Source organism: Microcaecilia unicolor, chromosome 7 (assembly GCF_901765095.1).
Source record: "Microcaecilia unicolor chromosome 7, aMicUni1.1, whole genome shotgun sequence".
NCBI classification, from domain to species: Eukaryota; Metazoa; Chordata; class Amphibia; order Gymnophiona; family Siphonopidae; genus Microcaecilia; species Microcaecilia unicolor.
Genome location: NC_044037.1, coordinates 128426413 through 128448572, shown reverse-complemented (window position 1 = coordinate 128448572; position 22160 = coordinate 128426413). Strand labels below are relative to the sequence as shown.

General features: G+C 47.1%; 1 protein-coding gene across 1 annotated transcript in view; it reads left to right on the top strand.

Annotated features, from left to right (window-relative positions):
• Window positions 1-22160, top strand: part of SLC19A1 (solute carrier family 19 member 1) — a 289005-nt gene that overhangs the window by 61123 nt on the left and 205722 nt on the right. The window lies entirely within an intron of this gene.

Genomic DNA, 22160 nt, shown 5'->3' with positions numbered 1-22160 from the left:
GGAGCCAGCATTTGTAGTGCACTGGTCCCCCTGACATGCCAGGACACCAGCCCTAGGGGGCACTGCAGTGGACTTCATAAAATGCTCCCAGGTACATAGCTCCCTTACCTTGTGTGCTGAGCCCCCCAAAACCTCCCCAATACCCACTACCCACAACTGTACACTATCATAGCCCTTACGGGTGAAGGGGGGCACCTATCTGTGGGTACAGAGGGTTTCTGGTGGGTTTTGGAGGGCTCGCTGTTTCCTCCACAAATGTAACAGGTGGGGGGGGGGGGGGAGGGTTATGGGCCTGGGTCCGCCTGTCTGAAGTGCACTGCTGTACCCACTAAAATTGCTCCATGGACCTGCATGCGTTGTCATGGACCTGAGTATGACATCTGAGGCTGGCACGAAATATTTTTAAAGATGTTTTTTGAGGGTGGGAGGGTGTTAGTGACCACTGGGAAAGTAATAGGAGGTCATCCCCAATTCCCTCCGGTGGTCATCTGGAGATTTTGGGCACCTTTTTGTGCCTTATTCGTGGAAAAAAACATCTGGGTGAAAACATCCAAGTTTTACTTTAGAATTCCTTTCTTTTTTCGATTATGGGTCAAAGATGTCCAAGTCTTAGGCACACCTAAGTCCCGCCTTCACCACGCCTCTTGACAAGCCCCCTTGAAATTTGGACGTCCTTGCAACGGACTGCAGTTGGAGATGTCGAAAAATGGACATCCTTCTCTTTCGAAAATGAGCCTGTTAGTAAACATAGTATCATTCATTGGTATAGAAAATGCATTTATACATCTTAGAAAATTTCAGTTGATAAATGTAGTGAAGTTTTATGGCGTTAAATTCATAGTTATATGTTTAGATTTCACTAATATACATGCACATATTGTGTTGAGTCCCATAGTTGCCAGAACAAATCAGAAAAAAGCATGGCTGTTATAATGCATCTAAAATTGAACATTGCTGATTGTGGTCTGGTTTGGTATGCACTAGTACATATTAATCAAGGAATTATGTATAGAGTGAAAAATCATGCTATTAATGCTTGCTAAGTTACAAATTATTTCACTGAATTCCTTCTATATGTTATTTCAGCTTGTGTCTGTTCTTCACCCTTTGTTGTTCAGAGCCAGAATGTTATGCTTCAAACTGTGCAGGACACCACAGTTTCACGCTGTTTCCCAAACATAACTTTAGCTTCTAGCTAGAGGAGGAGCATTCAACCTGAGGCACTGATGGCAAGAAGTGAAAATATAGAACAGGTACTAGGAGACTAGGAGAAAGGAGAAAAAAAGAAAGACATGAAGAATTTGGAAGAGAGGTGAAAGCAAGGAATGAAGAGAGAGAGAGACTGGAGCCAGTGTCCTTAGTGAGATATTTTTGTGCCTCTAGTACCAAGCTCTAGATTCCTAGGGCTGCCTCTTCCTTTTCTCCTTCTGCTACCTGTTCCTCCACTTCACTCAGCTAGTAGTGGCGAAAATGTGTTGGCTTTGGTCTTGGACCCAGCGGTTGTAACGGTCAGTAATTGTGGGGCCTGAGGTGGTATGCACTCACAGGTTCTAACCCATTCTCTCACATTAAATTAAAATGTATGTGTGTATAATAAATTTGAATTTATCTCACAACGTTTTAGTAATAGTTTAAGGCAAGTTACATTCAGCTACCATAGATATAAAATAAGTATGAATCTACTTTTGTATTCTCTGAAATGTATAAAGGGAAATACAAAATTAACAAAATATAGACTAAGATATGTAGCAAAAAAAAAAAGAAAAATCATGGACACAAAATTAAAATAAAATAAATAAATAAATAAATAAAGCGTCACTTGTTGTAAAACTCCAGGGTCATAGGAGGAGACAGTGATAAAGTCTCTGCCTTTCTTGTATTTCTTTCCAGCCAGCCCTGCAGCTGTCCATTTGCTCACCTGCCTCCCCAGAATAGCCCAAGGCTCTGCACACTGGTGCCTGCAGCCTGCCATGCTGCTGTTAGTTCAACTGCTTCCCCAGACCAGCCTGAGGCTCCACCAGTTTGCACATGCAGCCTGTCCTGCTGCTGTCTTTGTTCACCCTCTTCCCCAGACTGACCTAAGGCTTCACCCACTGGTGCCTGCAGCCTTCCCTGCTGTTATCGGTTTGCTTACACACTTCTCCAGAACGGCCCGAAGCGCCACTCACTGGTGACCTCAGATGGGGCATTCACGCAACCACAGCGCACGCTGAAGGCGTGCACCCAAGGAACAGGTCATGTTCCTAGGGCGACTCCACTTAATGCCTTATCCTTCTTCATATCTCAGCTCCTCCCCTTGCAAGTGGTCATCTTTCTTCAGGTATGACGTCTCCACGCTCCTTTATCTTTTTGGACTCATGGGATTTTATCCTAGGTAACACCAGTCACTGCCCTTCCTCCTACCAGCCCTTCCTCTTACTAGGTTTCTCACTTCGTCTCTCCTCTTCTCCCTCCCCTGCTCTCCCTTCTACATGCAGTGCAATGGATCTGGCCATGATCTCCTTCTTTCTTTCTTAACTTTAGATCCCTTCAATCCAAGAACTCATCTGCTCTTAACTCTCCTCTGTTTGTTCTTGACAGAGACCTAGCTCTGCTCCAGCAAGGAGGCTTTCTTGGTAAAATGCCTCCCCTCCAGCTACACCTTCTACTACAAGCCCTGAGCCTCACAGAGGAGAGAAGGAGTGGCCAATTTAACCCCAACTTCTCTTTCACTTACAGCACTTCCAGCGGAATCTCTCTCTTATCTTGAACTCCTTTTCCACCTCAATTTCGCCCCACCAATTTGCTGACTGCTTCTCTATCTCCTCCTGGCCCCAGTTCTTTCCTTTGGAACTCCTTTGTGGCATCCATCTCAGATGCTGTGCTGCGATTCCCTAACCTGTTGATGGTTGGTGATTTTAACTGCCACTTCTCTCCCTCTCTTAGACCTGGACTTAGACCAACACCTCATCGTCCCATCACATATTGCTGGTCACACACTGGATGTTGTCCTTACCTGACATCTTGACCCTCTGTGTTCTCTGTTCATCCTCCTTACTACTATTCTGGTCATATTGTTACCTTATTTCCTTCTCACTTTCCTTACATTTAATCCTACCTCTCTCCCTCCACAGTTCTATCCTAGTTGCCATACCAGGCACCTCAACCCAGCCTGCCTCTCTCAACTTTCCAAACATTATTCCTTCAGGATTTCATTGCATTTCCCTTGGATGATCAGGTCTCTACCTGGAACTCCACCCTTAGTAGCAAATTAGGCTCTATATTGTGCCACTCTGCCTTCTTCCACTCAATCACATCCTGGGCAACCCTGGTATCTGCATCTTTTAAAAAGGCAGGTCCAGTATGCTGAACAGCTATGGCGTACATCAAAGAACCTAGATAATCTTGCTCACTTGGGGGGGGGGGGGCACAATGGTAGTACTGTCTGCATCTAATGTGAACGCCATCCAGTTGGCCCCAAAAGTTTTCAGTCCTTACCTGCCTTATCTCCCCTAGTCCAGCTGCCTAAATCCCGCCCTCCCTTCTGGCTGATGATTTCTTGGCCTATTTTTCTGCCAAGGTTGCCTCCCTCTCCCCACCCACCTTCTTTACCTGGTCCTACTACTCCTTCCTCCCCTGAACCAGGAGGCTCTGCTGGGAGCAGTTAGTCCTCCTTTACTCCAGCATCATTGCTCTCTTATGAGGTGCATCTCAACTTCCAGTCCTACCATTTGTGCCCTTAATCTCATCCATTCCACCTGGATTGGGCTTGGTCCCTAAGGCATAGAAGTCAAGCATTCTTAAGCAGTTAAACTAGGACCCAGGTCTGCTCTCAAAATATCAGCCCATCTCAAATCTGCCTTACCTTGCCAACTAACGGAGCAAGTAGTATTTACCCAGTTGCTCCAACACTTTTGAAGACTCCTCTATATTTACACCCCTGCCAATCAGGCTTTCGACAAGACTTTAACACTGAGACTGTCCTTACCTCACTTTTGAATGATATCCATGCCATGTTGGTCTCTGGGAGGATATCCTTGGTTATTTATCTTTATGCATCTGCAGGGTTTAACCGCCTCAGTCATGATCTTCTGGTTGTCCTTTCTGTGGCAGGTATTCGAGATCAATTCTTTGATGGTTTACATCTTATCTCACTTATTAGCTTCATGGTGGCTCTCTGTCTGCTGCTCACTCTGTGCCCTATGAGGTCCCCCAGGGATCAGTCCTTTTCCCCCTTCTCTTTAACCTCTTTGAGTCCCCTAGATGCCCTGATTCGTTGTTTTCCAATCACTATGTATTTGTTCAAAAAGGCATACCCTACCAACCCAACATAAATGACTGACCGCTGGAACGCAGCAAAAACAAAATACGGTGTGGACACAACAAAACTCTTCCATGTATGATGCCCCTGTGTGGCTATACCACATGAACCGTACCTTATCTCACGTGGCAATACCACATGAACTTTATCTTATCTCTACATCACTCTGTATTTGTCTACACCGGAGTCTGCAATCGCATCTCCGGCACTATGTAAGCCACATTGAGCCTGCAAATAGGTGGGAAAATGTGGGATACAAATGTAACAAATAAATAAATATGTGTTTCTTGTGCCTATGGAACAGTTGTGATGACAAAAATCATTACAAAATGAGACAGTGGCCTCTCAGTCGAGCACACAGTTGGTCGGTACAATGTACAACACAAATCACTGGTCAATCCACTTCAAGTTTATTTTCCACCACTTCACATTAAACTTGGTTTAATAAAAAATTTTGTAATTGCACTTGATCGTGATGGAAATGGTTTCCAGTATTTGAAGGAGATGTTTAGCATACTGAAAACGGAGACTAAAATAAAGGCCGGAATTTTTATTGGCCCGGAAATCAACAAACTAATGCATGATGACGCATCCAGAACAAAACTCAACCCTCTGGAACTTGCAGCTTGGGATGCATTTGTGCTAGTAGTGTAGAACTTCCTTGGGAACAGATGAGCTGAAAACTATGCTGAACTAGTAGACAACATGCTTAAAGCATATGAACAACTTGGCTGCTGAATGTCATTGAAAATGCATTTCTTACATTCCCATCTCGACTTTTTCCCACCCAATTTGGGACACGTAAGTGACAAACATAGAGAGAGGTTCCATAAAGACATTTCTACAATGGAGAACAGATATCAAGGCTGCTGGAATCCCAACATGAAGGGGGACTACTGCTGGTTTTTGCAACGGGAAAATATGACCGGTCACAAACGCAAAAGGAGATGCCTGAAGCACTTTTAACAGTACTGGGCCTTGCTGAAGTAAGACTTTTAAACTGGAATACGATACTTTTTTGAAATTTTGTTATTCCATTACATTTTCATATACTGTTTACTACGAAAACTTTGATGTGGATCAGATAATTGTTGGAGTAAAACTCGTTCTGTAAAAAATTATTCAATGCTTTCCAAGTGCTTAATTCAATTGAGCAAACTTATGCATAACAAAATTTCCTGAGGTGTTACAACAATTCAGATTTGGAATATGCACACTGAATTTAGTATAGGACAAATTGTTTTTGCCGAGTAGCACACACAAAGTTTTTTTTGTTTGTTTTTTTGTGCTGTTTGTTGCCCAGTTTGTTAGCCTCCCTAATTTCCTTTAACATTTCTGCATCCGTCTGTTCATCCTGGCCAGGCGGATGGTAGTACACTCCTATCACTATCCTTTTCCCCTTTTACACATGGAATTTCAATCCACAGTGATTCCAAAAAGTGTTTTGTTTCCTGCAGAATTTTCAATCTATTTGATTCAAGGCTCTTGTTAATATACAGTGCTACCCCTCCACCAATTCGATCCACCCTGTAACTACGATATAATTTGTACCCCGGTATGACAGTGTCCCACTGGTTATCCTCCTTCCACCAGGTCTCAGTGATGCCTATTATATCTAATTTTTCATTTAGTGCAATATATTCTAACTCTCCCATCTTATTTCTTAGGCTCCTGGCATTCGCATATAGACATTTCAAAGTATGTTTGTTCTGTTTACATCATGCTTAGTACTTGACAATATTAATTTTCAATCTTTTGTCTGATTTTTATTTAAGGACACCTGATCTACTATGGTCTCTTTTGCAACCTCACTATCAGGATACCCTATCTTCCCTGTTTGGGGATATCTTTAAAAGATACCTTATCCCAAACCATGCACTTTTGAGCGACTGTCGGCCTTCCCCCCCCCCATTTCTAGTTTAAAAGCTGCTCTATCTCCTTTTTAAAAGCCGACGCCAGCAGCCTGGTCCCACCCTGGTTAAGGTGGAGCCCATCCTTTTGGAATAGGCTCCCCTTCCCCAGAATGTTTCCCAGTTCCTAACAAATCTAAAACCCTCCTCCCTGCACCATCGTCTCATCCACGCATTGAGACTACGGAGCTCTGCCTGTCTCTTGGGCCCTGCGTGTGGAACGGGTAGCATTTCAGAAAATGCTACCCTAGAGGATCTGGATGTGAGCTTTCTACCTAAGAGCCTAAATTTGGCTTCCAGAACCTCTCGCCCACATTTTCCTATGTCATTAGTACCCGCGTGTACCGAGACAGCCGGCTCCTCCCCAGCACTATCTAAAATCCTATCTAGGTGATGCGTGAGGTCCACCACCTTCGCACCAGGCTGGCAGATCACCAGGCGATCCTCATGTCCACCAGCCACCTAGATATCTATATGCCTAATGATCGAATCACCAACTACAACAGCTGTCCTAACCTTTCCCTCCCGGTCAGCACTTGGAGACATATCCTCGGTGTGAGAGGATAGTACATCCCCTGGTGGGCAGGTTCTGGCTACAGGAGTACTTCCTACTTCACCAGGGTGATGCTGTCCTTCTAGGAGACCTCCCTCCTCCAAGGTAGCACAGAGGCTACCAGACTGGAGGTGGGACTTCTCTACAACATCCCTGTAGGTCTCCTCTATGTACCTCTCTCTCTCCCTCAGCTCCACCAAGTCTGCTACTCTAGCCTCAAGAGAACAGACATGTTCTCTGAGAGCTAGGAGCTCTTTGCATCGGGCACACACACATGACACTAAAAAATGTGTAAACAAATTATAGTCGGGGGTTTATTTACAGATTTGTATTATCAGTGTGTTGAGCTCCATTTCTGGCCGTCAAATCTAGGCTAAAAGCCCACCTTTTTGAGTCTGCTTTTAACTCGTAACCCCTATTCACTTTTTCAGTACCCATGTATGTTTTAACATTCCCACATCCCTTATTTGTCCTGATTAGTTTGTAAGCTCTATCGAGCAGGGACCGTCTCTTCATGGTACATCTAGTATCACTATAGAAATAAGTAGTAATAGTTAAAGTTGTGCTACTACAGTAGTTTTGTTTTATTATTGTATCCAAGTGATTATGCAAATTTGATATCATTAGGTTCACTGCTTCTAAGTGACCTGCACCATTTCCTGCATTCAGACACTGAAGGAATATCAGTCAGACTAGAGGTCGTATATGGGAATACCAAAATGGTACTTTTCAATAATTATACCCTTTCTGTTAATTCTCCAGAATTCTTTCATAGTATTGCTGCAATATTAGTTTGGTAACTCAGTTGTTCTTGGTTTTGATTTTAATCAGACACTGAAACATGATCATAGATAATCTAAATGTAAGGCAAGTTGTCTACATTTTGTTCTGTGCTACATTTTGCAGAGTTAGGTCTGTCAGTTCCCTGATGGCTTCAGCATCCTTCTGAAATGAATTCTACTTTTATATGCTTCCTCATCAGATTTATGTGAGAATAAATTACTTCTTGATTTCCAAAAATGTATTATCCTCCATAATAAATATGAAGATTCATGTGTAAACAGTAGCCAATCATGCTGTAATTCCTTGTACCATTACTTTGTCCAACTGTCATAAATATATTTCTATTATGGACATTGTATTTAGGTTCTGACTGTATATGCTGTCTGTGATTGATACCAGGGATGCAGTGATCTTGACCCCAGGCAATAAAGGTCATGGGCCCCAAACCACCTATCTAAAGTGATTCAAATTAATGAAGGCCAGGGGAGAGTGGACCACCTACTACCCCCAATGGTCAGTTTAGGTGAAGGATTTCAGTCAATGTGTGATTATTACAAAAATGTCAACAATTTAAAATGTTGTTATAACACAATGAGCCAATAGATGGGTATTTTCATTTTGAAAGCTAGATATTATGAAGAGAGTAATAAAGTAAATCACCTAGCACAATATTTGAAGGCTAGTGAAAAAAAAGAGAAAGGAGTACATTGTTCTTACTAAAGAAGGTAACAAATTAAGAGAACGCTCAACAAATTCAAGTAATACCAAACTAAACTCTGCTTATCAGACATTTCCCCAGCTTTAGTTAATTTTTACATTCGATACATCACCCTTCTGTAACTGAACAAGATAGAGAGAGAGTAGATGCAGTAATTATGGAGGTGGAAATTCATGAATTCAAGGTATAGTAGAATTATACAAACCTCTATTGAAATACTTTCTCCAGAACTTAATTATATTCAGAATATACTATGGAGAGTTCATTTACTGAAGCAAAAATTGTTGTTCCTTGTCATCAGCAGCAGATGAATCCATTAACTGATGGGTTATGTCTGCCTACCAGCAGGTGGAGATAGAGAACACTGAAAAACCATAGTGCTCTATGGACGGCTAGCTCCATCTGCCTTCAGTATTGCTCTATCTCCTAGCAGGTGTGGACGTAGCTTGATCAGCTCCTGGAAAAATTCTGCCCGGGGTAGCTCCTGTGCTTTTGCCAGTTGAAGCAGTGGTGTTGTGGCTGGTGGTGCCCACTTTGAAGGCATATAGATTCGCCCTTTCCCTGCCTTACCCATCCCCCTGCCTACCGGAGTACCTCTGTTGCTGCCTGCCTCCAACTTTCCTCACAGCGTTTAAAAAAAAAAAAAAAAAAAAAAAAAAAAAAAAAAAAGGAATACTCATTGGTTCTGCGTGGCTATTCTGAGGTTATTTTCCATGTGCAGCTTGACTGGAGCTCATTTGACTCTGTCTTTTGAGGTAAGAGTGGTGCCCAGCTCCTCCGGGGAGCTCCCGCGGACGCTGTTCCGATCGGGGTACGTTTTGGCGTGAAGCCGCCATTTTACTTATATAATTCCGTCTGGTCAGATGATGGCTGCTGAAGCAGTTAAACGCTGCTCCTGTTGTGCTAAACGTAGATCAGCAGCGGGGCTCTGTAAGACGTGCTCTTTAGACGCTAGAACTGATATGAGCATGGCGAGCGATGATTCTTCCCACTCAATGGAGCTGGCAGGAGGCGCCATTTTGGAAGCGCCGCACGCCTTGACCCTCGCTGTTGCAGAGGAGTCTTGAGTGCAGGGCGACGCCTCGGTTAGAGGCTACCAGAGGAGCTCCCATTCCCGTTTTTCCTGATTTGGAGATGGAGGGTCAGGGTGAGTGTTTCTCCCTGGAGTTTGTGCTTTTAATGCATAAAGCTTTCATGCTGAAAAGAGCTGTGCCGCACGTGTCTAACACTGCGCTGCTACCTGGTTTCCCCCCCGGGTGTTGATAGCCCGGGCCTGGCTGATTCCCCCGAGCGTTGGAAGGACGCAAAACACAGACTGGTAAATTCCCCGTCGGAGAGTGGCGCACTTCCCTCCCCCCCCCCCCCCCCCCCCCCCGTGGTTGGGGCAGTGTGGATTCTGAGGGTTCTGGCAGGGCCTCTTGGTCTGAAGAACCAGAGGAAAGTGCCGGTTTGCCACTGGATCTGGATGAGCCCAATGCGGTGAAGATTTTCCACCGCGATGAGCTGCCAGCGCTCATTTCGGATGCCTTGCAGGCCCTCTCAATTGATGATCCTGCCAAGGGCGAGGCCTCCTCTGGTAATCAGAGGATGGCGAGTACGAGCCTTTCCTGTGCATGACTCCATCCAAGAGCTTATTTCAGCTCAATGGTCTGAACCTAAAGGGCCTTTGAAAGTGGCCAGGGCTATAGGTCAGCTTTACCCTCTAAGTGAAGAGCACTTGGCCCCTTTGGGGATGCCTAAAGTGGACACCTTGGTCATGGCGGTGACTAAGAGGACCACCCTCCCCGTAGAGGGAGGGGTAGCCCTGAAAGACATACAGGACCAGCGGCTTGAATCTGCGTTGAAACGGTCAGTTGAAATCTTGGGCCTCGCCTTAAGGGCGTCTATATGCAGTTCCTATGCTGCCCGGGCCTGCCTTTCTTGGTTACAGCAGGCAGTGGAACAGCCCGCGGATGGTGCGGAGTCCCTCGCTGAGGTTGCACAGCGGATGGAGTCAGCCCTGTCATTTTTGGCTGACGCCCTCTATGATCTGGTCAGAGCTTCGGCTAAACAGATGTCTGTGGCGGTTGCGGCCTGCCGCCTTCTATGGCTACGGCATTGGGCGGCTGACATGGCCTCTAAGTACAGGCTGGTGAAGCTTCCACCTGTTATTTGGAGAGGAGCTGGAGAAGATTGTGAAAGGCCTGGGGGACCCTAAACCCCTGCGATTACCCGAGGCTAGGCCGAGGCCTTCTTTCAAGGGTTCTGTGTGGCCCCCCTCTTCCAGACCCTAAACCCCTGCGATTACTCGAGGCTAGGCCGAGGCCTTCTTTCAAGGGTTCTGTGTGGCCCCCCTCTTCCAGACCTCGCTTCCGTGAAGCTCGCAGGTATGGCCCGGGTTTGCTCTGCTGGGTTTTCTCAACGTGCCCATTTTCAGCAGAGGAACTCCTTTCGCTCGGACAGCTGTCGGTTCAAAGCCTGGAGTTCAGGGGCGGCCCCCTCAATGACGGGGTGCCAGTCCATTCCTCGATTTCTGCAGTAGGAGGATGTCTTTCCCTCTTTTTCGAGGAATGGACCAAGATTACCTCCGATCAGTGGGTCCTGGACCTGATCAGAGAAGGTTACAGATTGGAATTCAGTACCCCGGTGACAGACGTGTTTGTGGAGTCCCGATGCGGTACTGCCGTCAAACGGGCAGCAGTAGAGGAGACCTTACAAGTCTTGTTGCCTGTGCCTCCCGCCGAACGCGGCTGCGGTTGCTACTCCATTTACTTTGTGGTGCCTCGAAAAGGCGGGTCTTTCCGACCGATCCTCGACTTAAGGTCAGTCAACGAGGCTCTAAGAGTGCGACATTTTCGCATGGAAACCCTGCGGTCCGTCATTGCAGCGGTACAGCCAGGAGAATTTCTCACGTCTCTGGACCTAAAAGAAGCTTACTTGCACATTCCTATTTGGCCCCCGCATCAACGGTTTCTCCGGTTTACGGTGTTGGGAAAACATTGCCAGTTTCAGGCCTTGCCTTTTGGCCTCGCCACAGCTCCCCGCACCTTTTCCAAAATAATGGTGGTAGTAGCTGCTTTTCTCAGGCAACAGGGTATCCAGGTTCACCCGTACCTTGACTACTGGCTCATCAGAGCAGATTCGGCAGACGAAAGCCAGAGTGGTCTCAGTACTGCAGTCTGTGGGCTGGGTCAGCAATATACCCAAAAGTCACCTGACCCCCTCTCAATCTCTCGAATATTTGGGGGTCCGGTTCGACACGGCCTCGGGCTTTGTCTTTCTACCCGACCGAAGGCGGTGCAAGCTTCAGAATCAAGTCCGTCCGCTCCTGCGGATGTCTCGCCCGCGAGCTTGGGACTTAGTCCAGCTGCTGGGGTCGATGACGGCCACTTTGGAGGTAGTGCCATGGGCGAAAGAGCACTTGAGACCTCTGCAGATTGCCCTGCTTCAACAATGGTCTCCAATGTCCCAGGATTATCAGCGCAGACTCACGTGGCTCCCTGCGGCCCGACTCAGTATGGAGTGGTGGCTCTCCGACAGCATGCTGCGGTGAGGAATGCTGCTGGTGCTTCCCTCTTGGTGCCTGGTGATAACCGATGCCAGCCTGGTCGGCTGGGGAGCACATTGCAAGGGAAGGTATGCCCAGGGCCTATGGACACCCACGGAATCGGGGTGGTCCATCAATCGCTTGGAACTGAGAGCGATATTCCAGGCTCTTCTGGCCTTTCACAAGACTCTGGAGGGGCTGGCTGTCAGAGTTCTGTCGGACAATATGACAGCTGTGGCCTACATAAATCGACAGGGCGGCACTCAGTGCAGAGCACTGGCCGTGGAGGCCGCTCAGATTTGCCACTGGGCCGAGCTACATCTGCAGTTTCTGTCAGCAGGTCAGAGCAACGTGCAAGCCAATTTTCTAAGCAGGCATCAAATCGACCCAGCAGAGTGGGAACTGGCAGATGAAGTGTTTCTTCAGATCTGTGCCAAATGGGGAACGCCCGTAGTGGATCTAATGGCGTCAAGCGCAAATGCCAAAGTCCCGTGCTTAGTTGGAAAACAAACGAAGCAGATCGCAAAAATAAAACAGTAATTTATTATTAAAACCTGAAGTTATATATATACATAAATAGCCCGACACAGGCCGTGTTTCGCCCAACAGGGCTGCTTCAGGGGCTATACAACAATCCTTTACTCACAAGTTTAATTGATAATGTTGGATATGTACTGAGATGAACTAAAATTTCATACTTAGGAGATCACCTTGATTAATTTAGAAAAACAGCTCTATCAGAGATGCCAAAAGAGTATTGACATAACGTCAAACGATCAGTCTCTTATCTCTGAAATCGCGATTTCAGAGATGAGACTGATGGTTTGACGCCCTCGAAGAGGGTCTCTAGCGTCTAAGGCCACTATAGCTCGTTGGCTCGGTCATTTTTTCTGCGTATCTGCTGTCAGGGCGGTCTCCGCCTGACGCATTTAAAGCGCATTCCACGAGAGCGATTTCCTCTTCATGGGCCGAAACAGGAGCACTCTCTCTTCAGGCGATCTGTAGTGCGGTTTCTTGGGCTTCTAAGCTCTCCTTCGTCCGGCATTACAGGCTGGATGTTGCAGCAAAGCGGGACGCGCAGTTTGGAGTGCAAGTACTTGTTCGGGGAGTGACAGATTCCCACCCTAACTAGGGAGTGCTTTTGTACATCCCATCAGTTAATGGATTCATCTGCTGCTGATAACAAGGAAGGGAAAATTTGGTTCTTACCTTGGTAATTTTCTTTCCTTTAGTCACAGCAGATGAATCCATGATCCCTCCCTGTCTGACTCTGTTTATTTGTTCAGTTATTTCCTGCAGACATGTTCCCTCGTTGGGAGAAGTTGGAAAACAGTCTTCAGGATTTCTGTTCTGTTACAGGAGGTTGAGATTGTCCCTCCTTTGTGTGATTATTGCTCCTGTTCTGGGGCATTCGTTTGCTGTGAGGAAAGTTCATGTTATTCTACTTTGAGGAATCACGCTGCTTTGGAAGTTTCAAATACTGAAGGCAGATGGAGCTAGCTGTCCATAGAGCCCTATGGTTTTTCAGTGTTCTCTATCTCCACCTGCTGGTAGGCGGACATAGCCCATCAGTTAATGGATTCATCTGCTGTGATTAAAGGAAAGAAAATTACCAAGGTAAGAACCTAATTTTCCCTTTTAGGGAAACCAGACAGAGACCAATGTTTAGCAACTAATTATAGGCCTATTTCATTTTAAAATGTACTTATTTAACTCTCCGAGGGCAAGCAGGCCTATTTATTCTTACAAATGGGTGGTGCTGATTGTGTCGCTCAGTCCACGACTTATGACATGTATAAGTAAAGCTTTGTGGAGCATGTGATATGCTCCATCAAGCATGAGCGAGTGCCGTACTGCCTGCTATGAGAACGTGGTGAGCTGAGTTCTTTTTCTACCACAGTGAGGAGAGGGGGTGTGTGTGGTTTTTTTTTTTGTTTTGTTGGGGTTTTTTGTGTGTGTGTGTGTGTTTTTTTTTTTTGGGGGGGGGGGGGGGGGGGTTAACCTTCTCTTCACGTCTCTCTGTTCAAAGAGCTTCTTTTTGTGCCTTCCGGCATTTTTTTCGCCTTTTATTGTGTTCCCATTTGTAGAACCCCCTCTTATTTTGTTCCTCTATTCTTAGTTTTTATTCTCTTTTCCCCGGTTTTAAGTTTCCTTGTTTTTCTGTTGTCACATGGCCCTCTTTAGGCCTTGACCGGCCAGGTTCTTCCTTTTTATTTTTCTGGTGCCTTGCCCCTTTTCAGGTACCATTGCTTTGTTTAATTTAGCTGCAAAGGTTTTTCCATCCATGTCCTCAAAGGTTCTCAGTGGCTTCAAGCACTATACTACTACTACTTAGCATTTCTATAGCGCTGTCAGGGTTACGCAGCGCTGTACAAGTTTAAACATGGGGAGGGACAGTCCCTGCTCAAGAGGGCTTACAATCTAAAGGTAACAAACTATGTAGTCAGTGTAGGTATCATGAATGGGGAAGGTGGTTAGGCGCCAAAAGCAAGGGAGAAGAGATGGGCTTTGAGTAAGGACTTGAAAATGGGCAGGGAGGGCGCATGGCGTATGGGCTCTGGAAGTCTGTTCCAGGCATAAGGTGATGTGAGGCAGAAGGGGCGGAGTCTGGAGTTAGCGGTGGTGGAGAAGGGTACAGATAGTGATTTGTCCTGAGAGCGGAGGTTAGGGGGTGGGAACATACGGGGAGAGGAGGGTAGAGAGGTAATGGGAGGCTGCAGATTGAGTGCACTTGAAGGTCAATAGGAGAAGCTTGAACTGTATACGGTAGCGGATTGGGAGCCAGTGAAGCGACTTGAGGAGAGGGGTGATATGAGAGTATCGGTTCACGCAGTAGATAAGACGTGCGGCGGAGTTTTGGACAGATTGAAGGGGGGATAGGTGGCTAAGCGGGAGGCCAGTAAGGAGAAGGTTGCAATAGTCAAGACGAGAGGTAACGAGCGAGTGGACGAGGGTTCGGGTGGTCTGTTCAGAGAGGAATGGGCGAATTTTGCTAATATTATAGAGGAAGAAGCGACAGGTCTTAGCTGTCTGCTGGATATGGGCAGAGAAGGAGAGGGAGGAGTCGAAAATGACTCAGAGATTGCGGGCTGAAGAGACGGGGAGGATGAGGGTGTTGTCAACAGAGATGGAAAGTGGGGGGAAGAGGAGAAGAGGGTTTGGGTGGAAAGACAAGGAGCTCAGTCTTTGCCATGTTCAGTTTCAGATGCCGGTTGGACATCCAGGCAGCGATGTCTGAAAGGCAGGCCGAAACTTTGGCCTGGGTTTCGACTGTGATGTCGGGAGTGGAGAGGTAAAGCTGGGTGTCATCAGCATAGAGATGGTACTGGAAACCATATGATGAGATCAGCGAGCCCAGGGAAGAGGTGTATATCGAGAAAAGAAGCGGTCCAAGGACAGATCCTTGAGGAACCCCAACAGAGAGGGGGATGGGGGTGGAAGAAGAGCCATTAAAAATACTCTGAAGGTGCGTTGGGAAAGATACGAAGAGAACCAGGAGAGGACGGAGCCCTGGAACCCGAATGAGGACAGTGTGTCAAGAAGTAAATTATGATTGACGGTGTCAAATGCGGCAGATAGGTCGAGGATGGAATAGTGACCTTTAGATTTGGCAAGGAACAGGTTATTGCAGACTTTAGAGAGTGCTGTTTCTGTCGAGTGTAGTGGGCGAAAGCCGGATTGAAGCGGATCGAGGACGGCCTGAGAGGAGAGGAAATCAAGGCAAGCGGCTGTGGACAAGCGCATTCAAGTAATTTGGAGAGGAAGGGTAGAAGAGAGATGGGGCGGTAGTTGGAGGGACAGGTGGGGTCAAGTGATGGTTTTTTGAGAAGTAGTGTGACTACAGCGTGCTTGAGGATGTCAGGGACAGTAGCAGTGGAGAGAGAGAGGTTGAGGATGTGACAGATTGAGGGGTTAACTGTAGGAGAGATGTTGGTAAGCAGATTGGTGGGAATGGGATCAGAGGAACAGGTGGTGCACTTAGAGGAAGAAAGAAGGCGCGCAGTTTCCTCTTCGGTGATCTCAGGGAAGGAGGAGAAGGAGGCCAGGTTAGGTTGGTTGAGGGAGTGGGTTAAGTCACAGGGAGGAGAAGACTTGGAAGTGAATTCAAGGTTTATTTTCTGCACTTTATCGTGGAAGTAGTCAGCTAGTGTTTGAGGAGAGAGTGAGGGGGGTGGGTGGGAGCGGAGGGCACTTTAAGTAGGGAGTTGAGGGTGGCGAAGAGGCGACAAGGGTTGGAGCCAAGAGAATTGGTTAATTGAGAATAATATTCCTGTTTGGCAAGGAATAGGGAGGACTGGAAGGAGGATAGCATGAATTTGTAATGGGTGAAGTCTGACAGGGTGCGAGATTTCCTCCAGAGTCGTTCAGCAGATCGGGTGCAGGAGCGAAGGTAACGGATGCAAGGGGTTAACCAGGGCTGAGGATTAATGCGCTTAGTGGGGCGAGAGACAGATGGTGCTAGGGTATCCAGAGCAGTGGAGAGAATTTCATTGTAGGTAGAGACAGCCGTGTCGACAGATTCAGAAGACGAGATGGAAGGGAAGAGATTGGAGATGTGAGAGGATAGGGTAGATTCAGAAGACGAGATGGAAGGGAAGAGATTGGAGATGTGAGAGGATGCAATCGGACAATCTCTACACCCATTCTTGGTATCTTTAGTGTCTTGGGCCTGACCACAGCCTGGCCAACTGTACTCTCTTCATATGAAGAAGAGAACCCAGGTTTCCAGAGATGCTCCAAAACGAGAAAGATTTTTGGAGCCAAGTCCGGTTCCTCAGCATCGAGGGCATCTAAGTCAAGCATTGCACCGGCATCAAGAGCATCAGTAAGCATGGCTGCTGCTGCTGCTGCTAGGAGTAGTGATGCATTGAGTGGTTCTCTACCTGCCTTGAGGCCTCCATACACAATTGGACTTGACCCCAAAGCGACATGAGACTTTGACTTTGTCCTCGTTGGCACCGAGGAGCCTCCATAACAAGCTTCGGGCTAAGTCTAAGAAGCATAGTCATCGATTGCCCTCTACGCATGGTGCCAGTAGCTCTGGGGCGTTGAGAGAATCGGCACCCGAGAAGCATCACACTGGGAGGACCTCTCCCGCTCCATACAGGAGGTGCCAATACAGCAGCTAAGACCCAGCTCCTATACTGCCCCCAGAGGTTCTGCAATCTGCTCCTGAGCCTGCACCCAGCCTTTCCCGATGTCTGCCTTCTATGAACGCATACGGGCCTTGCTCCCTGAGCTGCTGGATGGCCTGTTGCATTGGTGTGCATCAGCATTGGGGGGTGCTTGTGTCAACCCTGTCTCCCGTTGAGGCCCTGTTTGGCCCTCAGCCTGCAGTGTGGCCCCAGTGTTGACTGCCACCCAAGCCGGCACTCCCTCGATGTCAGAGGGAAGTTTCGCCAGAGTCCAGGCAGGACTGGCTCTTCAGCACCATTCTAGAGGACCTAGCTCCTGCACGTCGCAGCAGGTTCGGTCTCAACACTCCCACCCAGAGGTATTGTCTGACACCGAAGAGAAGCACTCTTGGGATTCAGAGGAGGATCCAAAGTACTTTCCCCACAGATAAGTCCTATGGAATTCCCTCTGAACTCTCCCCTCCACTGGAAAGGAGAAAGTCACTCCCAGAGAGCCTTTCGTTCCCATCATTTGTCAAGGAAATGGCTGTGGCCATTCCATTTCATTTGGAAGTGGAGGACGAGCCAAGGCTAAGATGCTCAATGTCTTGGACTACATGTCTCCTCCTAGGGAAACTGTGACTGTCCCTCTCCATGCGGTACTCCCAGGAAGTCCTCATCCAGAATTGGGAGTCCCCTCTTCAGTCCCAGTATTGCCCAAGAAGATCGATACCATGTACCGGATCCACAGCACACCTGGATTTGAGAAGCCTGAGTTGCCTCACATTTCCAAGGTAGTGGAATCCACCTGCAAAAGAGCCAGAAGTTCTAGGGGCTATGCCTCGGCTCCCCCAGGCAGAGAAGCTAGAACTTTGGATTCTTTCGGGAGGAAGATGTTCCCAGCATCTATGCTCGTGTTAAGTATCTGGTCTTACCAGCTCTTCAAGAGTGTTTACTTGCGAGACTCAGTGTGCAAGATGCTGGACGTAGCTGACACGCTCCCACTGGAGCAAGGTGAGTCACTTTGTCAGTTGGCCAAGCAGCAGAAGGCATGTTGAAAGTTCTTGGCCAGGGGTGCTTACGACATTTTTGATGTGGTGTCCAGGATCTCCACCCAAAGTCTAGCAATGCGCAAACTCTCATGGCTGCATGAGGTTCAGCAGAAGTTGGCGGATGCCCCATGCCAGGGGGATAACCTTTTTGGAGAGAAGGTTGAGGAGGTCACTGACCGAATCAAAAAAGCACACTGATACCATCCGTTCTGTCTCCCACCCGGGTACCTTCTGTATCTGTCTCCACAGCTAGGAGGTCTTTTGGCAAGTCGAGGAGGGGTCCTTATTACTCAAAGACATAGGTATGCCACTTCTTGTCGCCAGCCTGTTCAGGCTCAGCCCCAGTGCATTCATTCTGCTCAACAGTGTGCGCCCAAGGCCCCTGCTGCTCCCCTGCTGCTCCCCTGCTGCTCCCTAGCAAGAGCAGGGGACAAGCTTTTGACTGGCTCTAGCACAGCATAGCCGCTGTCAGTGTCTGTCCCGCATGACTTGCCAGTCGATGGGAGACTGAAGTTTTTTCAAGAAAGGTGACACCTTATAACCTTTGACCGTCTCGGATATGCCCTCAATTGGTATCAGAAATTTGCCCCCCAAGAGCTCATTCCTTCAGCTCTCAGCACAAACAGGTACTTGCAGAGGAACTCTCTTCCCTTCTGAAGGCCCATGTGGTCAAGCCCGTTCCACCTGTGGAAGAAGGGCAGGGATTCTATTCCAGGTAATTCCTTGTGCAGAGGAAAACAGGGGCATGTGTCCAATCCTAGACCTAAGGGCCCTGAACAAATTCCTGGTCAAAGAAAAATTCAGGATGTTTTCCCTGGGCACCCTTCTCCTTGTGATCCAGGAAAACGATTGGCTATGCTCCCTGGATTTAAAGGATGCATGTACTCACATCCCGATACTTCCAGCCCACTGAAAGTATCTTCAGTTTTGGCTAGGAACACATCACTACCAGTACCGTGTGTTGCCTTTTGGTCTCGTGTCATCTTCCAAGGGTTTTCATCAAATGTCTAGAGATAGTTGCAGCGTCGCTATGCAGACTGGGAATCCATGTGTTCCCTTATCTCGATGATTGACTGGTGAAGAGCACTTCAGCAGAAGGTGCTCATGAGTATATGATGAGTATTCGGATGCTAGAGCTACTAGGATTCGTTTTAACCTACCTCAAGTCCCACCTTCGCCCTTTCCAACATTTGGAGTTCATAGGAGCCCTGCTTTATACACAGAAAGATCGAGCTTACCTTTCTGGGCTGAGAGTGGGCACTTGAGTCGCACTGGCTTCCCAGGTTTGAGCCTCTCAGCAAGTCACAGCTCGGCAGATTTTGAATCTCTTGGGCCGCATGGTGTCCACAGTGTGTGTAACATCCATGACATGTCTTCACATGAGAGAGGCCCAATGGACCTTGGCTTCTCAGTGGTATCAAACCATGGGGAATCTGGAAGATATCATCCGAGTGTACCCAGAACTTGTGTGCTCACTTCACTGGTGGACCATTCGATCCTATTTGACTATGGGACTTCCATTCCAATTACCTTAGCCGCAAATGTTCTGACAACGGATTCATCCCTCCTGGGTTGGGGAGCTCATGTGGATGGGCTCCACACTCAAGGTGTTTGATCTGCCCAGGAAACGAATCTTCAGATCACTCTGGAGCTCCAGGAGATCTGGAAACGCTCTAAAACTTTTCAGACATCGCTGTCTCATCAAATTGTGCTCATTCAAACAGACAACCAGGTTGTTATGCATTACATCAACAAACAAGAGGCCTTCTGGATGTGGCATTGGGCTCGCCAACACAGCATATACCTGCAAGCCACTTATCTGGTGGGCAAAAACAATAACCTGGCCAACAGACTGAGCAGAGTTATGCAACTGCACAAGTGGTCTCTCAGCATGACTGTTGTCTGCAAGATCTTCCAAACTTGGATCTCTTTGCCACTCAATCAATCACAAAGTCCCTCAGTTCTGCTTCAGGCCCACAACAGACTAGCGTTGGATGCCTTCCTTGTCCGTTGGGGGACAGGTCTGCTGTATGTGTATCCTCCCATACCTCTTGTGGGGAGGACTGCTGAAACTCGAGCAAGACCGAGGAACCACGATTCTGATCGCACTTTACTGGCCTTGGCAGATCTGGTTGCTCTACTTCTGGAGTTGTCCTCCGAAGAACCATGGAGATTGTTTTTCGACCCTCATAACTCAGAACTAGGGATCTCTTCTACATCCAACCTTCAGTCTCCTGGCTCTAGCAGCTTGGATGTTGAGAGCTTAGAACTTGGCTTCCTTGGGTTTTTCAGAGGGTGTCTCTCAGGACATACTGGTTTCCAGGAGATTCCAATAAGAGGTGTTATTCTTTCAAATGAAGGAAGTTTGCCGTCTGGTGTGATAACACCTTGCTTGCCCTATCACGGACCCTGCTTGAGTACCTTCTACACTTATCTGTCTGGTGTTAAGACCAACTAAGTAAGGGTTCATCTCAGTGCAATTAGTGCTTATTATCATTTGAGTAGAAGTAAGCCATCTCGGGACAGTCTCTGGTTGTTCTCTTCATGAGAGGTTTGCTTTGTCAAAGCCCCCTGTCCGACCTCCACCAGTATCATGGGACCCAGCTGATGGAAGCTCCTTTGGAGCCACTGGATTCCTGCCATCTGAAGTACTTGACCTGGAAGGTCATTTTCTTGGTTGCTGTTACTTCAGCTCATAGAGTCTGTGAGTTTCAGGCCTTAGTAGTAGATGCACCTTATACTAAGTTCCATCACAATAGAGGAGTTCTCCCCACACATACCCTAAGTTCCTGCCAAAGGTGGTATCAGAGTTCCATCTGAACCAGTCGGTTGTCTTGCAACATTTTCCCCTGACCTCATGGTAAGAGCGCCTTGCACACCTTGCCCAACATTTTATTTCTTTTGATCCCAACAGGATTGGGGTTTTCATCGGGGGAAACTCGTCTCTAATTGGCTGGTATATTGCATTTCCTTCACTTATGCCCAGGCTGGGCTGATCCTGGAGGGTCATGTTATGGCTCACAATGTCAGAGACGAGGCTGCGTCGGTAGCCTCTTGAGGGCAGCCTCCATTGAAGAAATTTACAAGGCTGCGACATGGTCTTCAGTCCACACATTCATATCTCATTTCTGCCTGGAGCAGGATACCTGACATGACAGTTTGGGCAGACAGTGTTGCAGAATCTGTTTGGGGTCTAGAATATAACTCCATCCCCCTAGGCCCGTTTTGTTTTGTTCCAGGCTGCACTCTCTCACTCAGTTTGTATATAGTTTCAGGTTAATCTGAGTTCCTTGCTGTTGCGAGGCCCAGTTCACCAATGCTTGTTTTCCGTGAGCCTAGATGCTAGGGATTCCCACTGTGAGAATAAATAGGCCTGCTTGTCCTCTGAGAAAGTGAAGATACCTGTAGCAGGTATTCTCCGAGGACAGCAGACCTTATATTCTCACAGTCCCTCCCACCTCCCCTTAGTGTTGTCTCCTATTTTTTATTTTTATTGCTGTAGTATATAACTGAGCTCACTGTGTTCTCGCGGCAGGCAGGAAGGCACTCGTGCATGAGTGGTGGAGCGTGTCTCGTGCTCCACCAAGCTCTACTTATGCTTGTCATAAGTCCCAGACTTGGCGACGCGGTTGGCATCACCCACCTGTGAAAATAAGGCCTGCTGTCCTCAAAGTATACCTGCTACAGATAAGTATCTTCACTTTTCTGGTTTGTAGATATCATGAAGTATTAGATACTGTTATTCATAGAAATCAGAATGGCTTTATGACCGAGACGATGTCATCTGTAACACTAGACTATTCTGTATTATCCTATCCATGACGTGAATAATAAGTATCACTTCGAATGTCCTCTCATTAGAGATAGAAAAGACATTTGACTGTACGGAATAATACTACTTGTTTAAACAATTTCAAGGTTTCAATATGGTTTTTCATTTATACAAATAGTTAAACGTCAGGTCAGTAGCAATTTATAAGTGACTTAAGTATATGGAACAGTATTTTATGCACTCAGGTTGCCCTTGGATAAAACATAGCCATAAAAATAGGACCTCAGAAAACATTATTTTTATGCAACACTCTCCAGTGTTTCTGAGGGCTGAGAATGGGTGGAGCAGGGTGGAATTGGCACTGGCATTTTAGCACATTTTTTACAAAATATGTGATATTCTTTTTAGCTAAAGTCTGTTGCATTTTTCAAC